At 45.1% G+C, this 10261-nt stretch overlaps 1 protein-coding gene across 2 annotated transcripts in view; it reads right to left on the bottom strand.

Annotated features, from left to right (window-relative positions):
- Positions 1-10261, bottom strand: part of LOC119383400 (uncharacterized) — a 132914-nt gene that overhangs the window by 113026 nt on the left and 9627 nt on the right. Inside the window, exon 1 of one of the 2 annotated variants that reach the window (XM_037651506.2) lies at positions 5134-5400. The exons of the other annotated variant lie outside the window; for it this stretch is intronic. The gene's annotated coding sequence lies outside the window, so the exon portion shown is untranslated. Of the gene's footprint in view, positions 1-5133; positions 5401-10261 lie in introns of those variants that run through there. 2 annotated transcript variants of the gene reach the window in all.

Raw genomic sequence — 10261 nt, 5'->3', positions numbered from 1 at the left:
ACAACGAAAAGCTCGTGACCATTCGCTTGTTACTCTGTGTGGAGCCCACAAATATCTTAATCGAGCTATATGCTTATATGATGGTTTATACCACACCGAAGCTTATATGTCCCGGTTTTTTATATTATACCGGTTTTTATTATGCTTTATTTGCGTCAAATTCGCTCTACATGGTTATTCATGTTGTGTCATCGATGTTACGGCCACCAAGGGCTGTGGTAACCACACTAACCTTGCATCATCTCGCTAACGTTACGCTATTCACGTTACGCTACCAGCCTCCCGGCTATGCGGGCTGAGCAAGAGCAGTTAGATTAGGACATCACGTGTACAAAAATAACCTGTCTGGACTGAATCGTGAGTTAATAATACATTCAGTGCGACTGCCGTCTCCCGTTCAAAAAGATGCGCAACGCGCATGTTACATGAATCCTTCCGCTGTCTTGTAATTTCAAACAGCGTTTTGCGGGATTGCTTTAAAGAGGGACCCACTTTTTTTTATAATAAAGATGGTTCACATAAGTCAGTTTAGGACACGACAAAAATTACAGATCTCACCTTAGCTCAAAACCTTTTGGACAAGGGAAGAAACGAATGCGACTCACATGACAGCGATACACACGCGACACATATGCGTGTCGCCTTCATTTCGTCTCTTCTACAAAAGATTTTGTTTGTTTGTCTTTTTTTTTGCGCTAAGAAGACCTCATGGGCCGCCAACTAACCCGATCATGTACCTTGCTAAAAGATACCAGACTTGGCGATAGCGGCTCTGTCAGCGATGAAATAAACAACAAAATTAAAGCAAATAAGGGCAAGAAGTTCGATACAATACAAAGAAAAGGTGAGGCTGCCTGACCGTTGTTCATCTTATCTCATACAGAGAGAAAGCTAGGCAATCTATAGGCAGATGGCGCACTGCTAGTCAAAACGGCGGGTGTTCTAGTTTGTCAAAAGCGCATATTACAAAAAAAAAGAACAACGAAATTTTGTTCGATCATTTTGTTTTTACTCGCAGCAACGTTTTAAAGGGATCAACTCCGTCCTGAAAAGCATAAGGACGTGAAATCCCTGCGCAGTATACAATAAGAAAAAAAAGTTCGAGTCGGCAGAACTGGCATTAAGCCCCGCATTCAGTGAGGTCAAGCGCGATGCCAAGCGGAACGCTTGAACTTGTTATTCCCACGAGGTCCTTCTTCCAGTAAAAGGCTTCCGTACAGAGCCACTCGGGAGCAAACCAGCCAGCCTGCGCTCATGTTTATTCGCCCCGTTTGCTCCACATTTCGCGTAGCCGATCGGGTCGACCACTGTACACCCTATCCCGGATATTCAGAAAGATCCCGATTTTGATAAATGTCGCAATCTTTTTGTGAGGACTACATTTTTGTTCTGTTTAGTTCCTTCACGATCACGCTTATGCAGCGAGTTCTCGTCTAACGAGCACACTTCAGCTTGTACTGTTTTTGAAGGTTGCATTTCTTTTGTGGTAAGTGGTACAGTTAATACTTTGAAAATTTACTCTTTTGGATTTGCATTGGTAAGGACATTCTGATGCGGGCTATAGTTGCCTCATATTCGATCTTCACGCCTGGAAGGGCGCGAGAAATTGGCGGCAAAAAAAAAGGGAAACATTGGGAGGTCAAACACCGCACGCGTGTTTCCATACTCCCCCAATTTTTCGCGTTGTTTCAGGCATAAAATTTGCAGTTGCATTTCGTGCGTGGCGTCAGGTTCAAAAAAAAAAAAGAGCAAGCCGGCTTATGCGCAACTTTCTGACGGGTATTGAGCGCAATGCGGAAATGTGTTGCCAAAACGGACCTATTCATTCGTTAGCGATTGTCCTTTATCCAAACGAAAAGCGGGGCTAAGCCCTCATGCATGGGCAAGCGCGACAAGCTTTAATGAAGAAAGTTGCGACAGCGAAAGTGAGGAGATACAAACTTTGACATACACGGATTTGCTACTAATGAATTTGTTTCCACACATTGCGTCTGAGCACGAAGTCGCGGTGGCCGAGCGAATGTATTTTTGCAGGAGCCGAGTTACAAGCGCGGTAGGTTATCCAAACTTTTGGGAACAGTTAAGTATAGAGATATAAAAACAAAAACAAAATGCCTAAGAATTAAGGCCAGCCGAGATATTGTTTTTTTTTTACTTAAAAGTCGTCTTCACGTGTGTTGATGAGAGTGGAAAAAATAAAAAGAAGTATCTCATTGTTTTGATGTTTTCAGTAAAAAACTGAGCCATAAATTTTGATATGTAGATGACATTGAATGTTATGAAGGACAACTCCTACAAAATGTAAAGTACTATAACAAAGCAAGCTGGTTACATGTCGAAAGTTAAGAAGACTCGCCGTGAAGGTTTTGTGGCTATGGCGTTTGCACAGCTGAGCACGAGGGCGCGGGTTCGATTCCCGAATCGCGGCAAAATGTAAAGACTCCCGTGTACTTAGACTTAGGTGCACGTGAACAAAAATCCCAAGATGGTCGCAGTTAATCTGGTGTCCGCCACTATACAGCGTGCCCCATAAACGTACCTTGGTTTTAGCGCACATAATCCCAGGACTTAATTACATTTTTAACGTTAACAATAAGAACAATTAACACCTGACACAGCAAAATAGCAGCTACGCTCATAGCTTAGACTCATGGTTGAGTGTTCAATCACTTGAAGCGGCGACTCATTCCAATAATGGAAGAAACGCAAATACCCCCTGCGCCGAAATTTCCTCCCACATTACGAGGTCTCATGCGGTTCAAGGTAATCAGAGCTATGCCATCTGAAATAGCGTAGGTTTTCCTCCGTTCGTCAGGCTTGGTTTCAGTTAGCTTAACGCGTTGATATTGTGTAGTTTTACCCTTGACTTCACCATAATATTTGCCTGACATTTGGTGTTTCTAAATGTTTAAGTGGAAGAACTTTCTTTGTGAGTAGAGAGCATATAAGTTATTTTCGCTCGAAAGACTAGGAGGGGTATTCTGTAAGAGGTGGACTCTTACTGTTCGGTGTCCATTGATTGGACGGTGTTCAAAGAGCGAGGAATGAGGTACCAATCGTCACCGCCACTACTCAAGCTCAATCCAATCAGAGAGTGCTCAAGTGCGCAGTCTAATTAGTAGACGCTTACAGAATACCTGCCCAGTGAAGAGCACTGAGGAGCGTACAGGTCGACAGGCTTCTGAACAAGGCGCGAAGAAAGTTGGAAGCCAGCGCCACCTGTACAACGCACTGGCGCTTTAACGAAAAGAGGCCTCGTCTTTACTAGTGACAATGAGTATAGTGCGCGTTAGGTAAATGTTGCGTCACCGGTTGTCGACGTTTCTGTTTCTCGACGCTGTTAAGGCTGCCTTTGCAACTTCCTTGTCGCGTCGAGTCTTCGCACTTCACCCAAGTATCGGCGACAAAAAAAAATCTCCCGAAATGTCTCAACTGCGCTGTATATTCATCCCAGACGTTTGAATGCGTATGCTTCACGTTGAAGCTTAATCTTATACGCCGCAATATTATTTCCTACCACCATACTGAAGATACACAAACACCGCAACTTGACATCTCGCGCAACCGCGTTCAGCATCTATACGCACTACGAACGTAATTTCCTGTATTATCAAAAAAACAGGCCTCCAGGCTCACCGACGTGGGATTCCGGAATACATGTGCCCACTTTCAATTCAGTTTAGGACCTTCTGTACCCTGCAGTATTGTTGCCTCGGACAGTGGCTCGTACATGCGATGCAAACCGTTCTTCTTCTTCATCGTCGAGTAGCAACTCTCGCGTTTCCGCTTGAAATGCTGCCGTTTGCGGCGAGGACCGTTGTTTCGCTCGCTTCGTATACGCGTACATCCCCTCTGGCACGGCCATGCCTCTGGCCTCTTTTTTCATGCAAACCACGCAGTCCGAAATGCGTCACTTGCCTTATGCGTCGCTTCACTTCTCGTTTGTTTCTTTTGCATCGCTGCTGGCCGGCGCTGCTACACACTTGGAAGAAAGCTCCTTTCTCATTCGTTCGACAACGCCGAGAAATCTCGAGTCTCGCAGCAGCTGAGCGACGTCACCACTACAAGCCGCAACAACTAAAACGCTCTTTATGTTTACGCTATCGCATTATGTTCCATTCGTGTGTTGCGATGTCTTAAAAGCAACGACAGTATGGGCTCTATTTGAAGTCTTTTGCATCTGTCGATCCAAAGAAACCAACATCCTTTCTTAGAAGAATAAGAGTTTTATTGCCCGCGACGGCGAAGCTAACTACAGGCTTTATATTGACGTTTCTGTCGTATTCTGCGTTTCGAAGTCCAGGTGACGTAACGAAACTCGTACTCAAGTATTCAAAGTTCTGGAATAAATGTGACACCACAGTAACAACATAATATGGCCGAAGGATTTACTTATATCGGGAAGATGCGAAACAATCTTTGCGCTTACGAAAAACGCTATGCAATATACGGACCTCCCTTATTCACGTCTTTTGAAGAATTACGAGAAGAAAACTGCGCTGCTTACTTATTTGAAGTTAATATAGAAACATTCTCGACTTCCAAGCGTTGAAAGGTAGCAATAGCGGGTAAGAACTAAATTAGTAACGATATTTATTTAACGGGCCTCGAGATTACGCCACGCGTGCGGAGTCTCCGTATGCGAAGTTGGAACGCGTCGAACGACAAAATAATTTTTTGGGGACGTGAATCCCGAATTCAGACGGCTTCCACTGACCAGTGTTCTGAATGCTTAATTGTATTACGCACTTTTGCTCCTTATGAAGTACTCTTTATTTGTGTCGTCACACTTAGGAAGAAATTTTAAGTCCGATAAATTGTCGGCAGCAATCAGTTTCCATCCGGCCGCCGACAGTACTTAAATAAGTGGGACGTGCAATATATGTAGCTGTCCTCGCAAAAGCAGTCATCCCACCTCTCTCGTCTACGCGGGATACATGCTTCGGGTAGCGAGACACCTGAAAGTCCACCGAGTGCAGTTAGCACGTGCGTGACAATATCGCGGAAAACGTTAAACGTCGGTTTGTCGAAAGGAGAGCCGCGAGCGTTACGCGCGAATAAATCTACAGTGCCGTCGTAAGCTTCTTCTATTTTCTAGAGTCGATAGAAACCAAAGAAGCGATTGTCACTCACCTTGACGAAGTGTTCTTCGCTAGAGACTCTCGGAGTTGGTGGGCGACGGCAAGCCCTCCCGTTTACCGGAGGGCAGATCGACGTGAACGGCTTTGACGGTGACACGAACCTTGGCGGCTGTGTTTCTCTCTTTTACTCGAGGAGCGATGAATACCGGCCAGAGGAGACCGGGATGAAGAGGAAGCGCTTTTCCTGCGGTCGGAGTCGGTTTTCGGGATGTGGCTGCTGGTGCGCTCCCAACTTTTTTCCCGAAGTGCGGCACCCGGGCCGGCGCTTTTGAACCCACCTTCCCCGCCGGCTCGCGTCGCGACCAATGGGAGCGCCGGGCGTCGCTCTGACGTCACGGTGTCGTCACGAAGGGCCACGTGAGCCGCAAACCGCCCCGACCGAAAGGCGCGTCGGATGGGGAGCGAAAGAGGGGAAAGAGAAGGGGAAAGAGGGAGAATAGAGTTGCCCCGCGAGTCTGCTGCGAAGGGGATGATTTCGCGGTCGCGGAGGAGGCTGTGCCGGCGAGTGTGACGGACGCGCAAAATGCGACTCAACAATAAAGGAAAACACTAAAAAAAACAGGAAGAGAAAGCGCTGATGTTGAAGACGTCGTGCACGTTACTATGCTGTCTGAGAGCGTTGCGCAGATAGAGAGAGATAAGATTCTTTAATGAAATGCCCGGAGAGGTTAGCCTGGTTTGTCGCCTGGCTTGCTACTCCAGGTGTCGGGTGATTATGGTATATACAATGATCACATATACACCATATACACACAAATAGTACATACAGTCACAAACACACATATATACATAAGAAGAGTCCTTCACAGGCTTTGGTTAAGCTGAGTGTTCCTCAAAAACGCGATGCGCAGCACAAAAATGCGCAGATAGGGGGATTCACAAAGAAAGCGCAGAAGAATTAAATAAGGTAAGACGTCATAAAGCTCGTTTTATGGCGTCACTTGTATCTTTCGTGGGACTGATCTGTTACTCCTCCCGCACGCACGTGTTTATATGCCGATTGACAGTTATTCTTTCATTTTCTTCCGTTTGTGCAGTCTCCCTGAAGTTGTGATGGATTGTTTTCTTTCGTAAAGATTAAGACGAGGGTAAAGGCCAGCCAGAATATCGTGCCTCTCATTAGCCACCTTCGTTATCATTTCTATAGCGGACAGGTATAAGGGCGCAAAATAATGCAAGAAAACACGCTCCAAGTCGGCGTCACTACGATTAGAAAAGGGCGTTCTATTATAGCAATGTCGTAAATCGGAGGATGTATTTCGAAAACATTTTTGCGAAGTGGCGTTCGCATTCCCAAGCAGCTTCGAAATTATTGGAGTTTATTCCACATGCATCTGGCAGTGTCATCGGTCACATGGTCACCAAAGATGCCTTATGGCACTTACGGTAAATGCAAGAAAAAAACAGAAACTTTCAAAACAACCATTTACAGTTATGCTGCAGACAAAATGCGGTCGGTTAAATAGGGCTACACAATCGTGCGCGGACAGTTTTAATCATATTAACGTCAAAATTACAAGCTAGTTAAGTTTGTCTTCTCATGTCAATCGGATATGTGCTTCGGCACCTATAATGTTAGGGTTAATACAGCGCGTACTTGAAAAATTGCTTAGTCATGTGATACTCTTAGCATATAACAAAATTGCGCGGTCTAAAGAGTATGCATCAGTGAGCAGAATTCTACAACTATTACGGTTATGAATAAACTCAAGAAAACTGTCCAACTACTAACTGGACTTGCAAGTTATCGCTCTAGTTGACGCAGCTCTCCGACATAACTCATGAAATGCAATGACGCACGCGTTTTACAGTTGCGCAAAAGCCGAGTCAGCTGCTCTTCACAGCGCACATCAGGGAAGCTCTGCACTGTGTGTTTCCGTCTTACACCATAAAAACTGAGAGCAACCGCAGATCTCGAAACTTCGGAAGTTTTTCATCTCGTGTGACACCATGAGTGTGCTATTTATGGGCCAAATTCACAAAACTTCTTTGTCATAAGCGCATTTGACCATTGGCCAGATGGCTTCACTAATGACATGGCAAGCATCGTCATTGCCTCAAGTATTCTCTTACAAAAATTTTGAGCGTAAGACGTTTTCGTGAATACGGACCCGCTATCTATCTATCTATCTATCTATCTATCTATCTATCTATCTATCTATCTATCTATCTATCTATCTATCTATCTATCTATCTATCTATCTATCTATCTATCTATCTATCTATCTATCTATCTATCTATCTATCTATCTATCTATCTATCTATCTATCTATCTATCTATCTATCTATCTATCTAGGAAGCGATGGTATTCGTCTCAATCTTTCTGACCATTGTTGTTGGGAACCATTCGTTTTACGCACCATTTTTGTTACAGACGATCCGCACGTCATGCGACACAGCTGTTACTGCATTTCAAGCATTATCCGCCCACTTCATCGTGCTGTAGACGCGTTACCCCATACATCTACATGTTGGGCATCATTTGTTATAACATTGCTTAATGTATTTGCGATTACAAAAAGAGATTTCTTAATGCAAGTATGACTCAGAAAGAACAGGATGCGCTACCACCAGCGGCTGTGCACAAGTTCACGAAAATTATTAGCCTATCATTACTATCGCTTTTTTTTTCTATATGATTAGGCTGTTATGACCAAAGCAGTTTGCTTACTGAAGCGTCTTCAACGTCTTTTCAAGTATCACTGCCTGCACATTACTATGAATAGCATATTCGAGTGAGATTATTCCTCCGCTACGTTTCGACATCCTCGAAACACTTTCTTGCCTGCTATTTATACGCAGATGATCGGCACCCAACCCCACCGCCTCCGGCATACATGCCAGAGTTGTACCCGCATAATTACGGAGCATAATCTCCGCCTTGCTTCGTACACGACGCACTCGTTCCACTGTCCATTAAGTAAAAGTTCTAACGTTTCGTCTCTCGTAAAATAACGTCCAATTCTGGGAGAAACGAACCTCGTTCGAAAGCAAGAAAAGCTATCGCCAAGTTCCTGTTTTTTTTTTTTTTTCGCAAGCAGCAACGCTTAGCGCTTTCACGAAAGCCCGCGTCTTGCGCTATTCCTTCGGGCCATCATTTTCCGGGAACGGACATCTGCGCGTGTCGCCTGCGCGCTCAGAATAAATATTCACGGCGGTCTCTAGCTGCGTCGTTTTGAAGAATCGTTACTCCTTTCATTCTAAAAGAACGAAACAAAAGCGCGCTGTTAGCGAACGTTTCGAGTGAATGTGTATACGTTCTGACCAAATATTGTTTTTCCTCGCGGAGATTGTACACCTACGTGCGATCTGGCACTTACTGGTTCCCGCTGTGGCTTGGACGCGAGAAGTTTCCTGGTTTACATAACGCGAGTCTGAACTGCGCAGAAAATGAGAATTCTATCGGGTGTCCTCGCTCTCTTTTGTTTGGAGCGCGAGAGTCGCACGCTTGCTTGCGCCGTTTTACGCGACACACGTTTTTCAAGGTTTCCGCAAAGTGTCGCACGTTTGTGGCAAGCTGCATGAACTCCCGTTCCGCCACTTAAGGAGAAGTAAATAGGTATCGGTTGTCTGAACTGTTTGGTATAGCCGGCTGGCGCCAAAACGCTTTGCGGGATGAAAATTTGTTTTCTTCTGCCTACGTTCCCGGAATTCGTCGAAGACCAGACGCGAGAAACAAAAAAATGAATATGTGATCCAAGAATTCTCGCGCGCGGCGTTTTCATACAAGGCGACGCCGGGAACAGTCTCTCGTATTCTGCCTAGAATGCATTAGCGTTATGTATACGTCTAACACGCGTACGTGGGAAGAAAAGCGAATAAGAGGCAACGTGTCATATTGTCACCGAACGTTATCTAACCATCGCATATATATGGAATAAGCCATGTAATACTTATTTGCGTAAAGTATGCATGACGCAGTATGGTTCGCAATGCAAGCCTTGTTTTACAATGTAGTAAAGATAAAGTTGAGCGCTGATAGCTGTATCTATTATTTTTGAAACACCCCCCATTCTCTTCCTCCATCTTTGTTTCCCCCCCTCTTTCATACTAAAAAAAGCTTAGCATTTCAACATATCTGTCAAGTTTTCTTATAAGAAGGAAGATATGCTTTTTTGATTACTCCTCGTATATTCCGGATTCACAGCAGCACGGAGCTTCTTGCAGTGACAGTGCTTCTTCGTCTAACAAAATTACCCAATCCTCATAAGGTGCTCAATTAAATTAGTCGGAAAGTTTTGACTCGATATACTTTCTATCTCAAGCGCTATAAGCACCCCTGTAAAAAACACAGCACAAATTATTACCTTTCGTTTCACGCAAACTCGAAACTATGAAGTTTATATACAACTCCTTTATGCTGATGCTCGACAGCACTTCCAGTAATAGGCAAACTCTCAAAATCGGTACCGTAGTGTGAAGGTGTAGCCAGCGCATAATTTCGGCTGCTCCGAATTTTTTTACTCTGATATTTTTTTCTTACCGAAACATATGTGGCACGGCTGTCGTCCATCTTACGGTGCTATATGTTCGAAGTGGCTGGCTCTCTATAGTAGAACCTCGGTTATACGATCACGGCTCGTACGAATTTCGGGTTGATACGAATTTTTCTTTGGTGCCGGCCAAGGCCCATTAGCCTGCAATCTAAAGGAGTACGGTTGTTACCAACCGATTTTCACCCGGTGACGTTTGATACGAACGTACGCTACCACGCAGGTACGAACAGGTGCTGCCCGTGCTGTCGCCGAAGACAAGGCAATCACGCGCGGTCATGCGCGCCGCGCATGACCGCGCGTGAGTTTGTCAGAACAGGCCATCAGTGGCGCGTCGTAACCTCCGAGACATCCGAGACTGTGCATGCAAATCTTGGAGGCCTCAATGCGCCTTCATGTACCTTCGCGTTTAGATTACAGATGACGCTGACGTAGCGCTCTCTCTCTCTCTCTTTAACGCGTCGACGCGTGCGGCTGTGCTCGAAGCAGCGTCATTGTACTTTGTTTACACGTGCCTGCCACGTAGATGCAAGCCATGTATTCGCGAAGAAGCTAGCCCTAGCAAGATCAACATGCACGACTGTCGGAGACGCGCACACCTGCCAACTCTTCGATTTCCACAGGA

Source organism: Rhipicephalus sanguineus, chromosome 2 (genome assembly GCF_013339695.2).
Source record: "Rhipicephalus sanguineus isolate Rsan-2018 chromosome 2, BIME_Rsan_1.4, whole genome shotgun sequence".
Lineage (NCBI taxonomy): Eukaryota > Metazoa > Arthropoda > Arachnida > Ixodida > Ixodidae > Rhipicephalus > Rhipicephalus sanguineus.
Note: the sequence above shows the minus strand (reverse complement) of the source record. Positions and strands in the feature narration are given on the sequence as shown.